General features: G+C 27.4%; 1 protein-coding gene across 1 annotated transcript in view; it reads left to right on the top strand.

The window, feature by feature from the left end:
- The window catches only part of LOC116672603 (E3 ubiquitin-protein ligase RNF31), a 32,166-nt gene that overhangs the window by 19,891 nt on the left and 12,049 nt on the right, over positions 1-226 (top strand). The gene's annotated exons all lie outside the window — the stretch shown is intronic.

Genomic DNA, 226 nt, shown 5'->3' with positions numbered 1-226 from the left:
TATGACTTATTTACGACATGCTATACTATGACTTATTTTTCGACATACTATACCGTGACTTTTTTCTGACTTTTTTTACATGCTATACTGTTAATTTTCTTCAACATACTATAATACGACTTTTTCTGACTTTTTTCAACATACTATACAATGACTTTCATGACTTTATTACACATACTATACCATGACTTTTTTACACATACTATACCATGACTTTTTTACACAT

This window comes from Etheostoma spectabile, chromosome 22 (assembly GCF_008692095.1).
Source record: "Etheostoma spectabile isolate EspeVRDwgs_2016 chromosome 22, UIUC_Espe_1.0, whole genome shotgun sequence".
Lineage (NCBI taxonomy): Eukaryota > Metazoa > Chordata > Actinopteri > Perciformes > Percidae > Etheostoma > Etheostoma spectabile.
The sequence above is the reverse complement of the archived record's forward strand: the minus strand, read 5'-3'. Positions and strand labels throughout refer to the sequence as shown.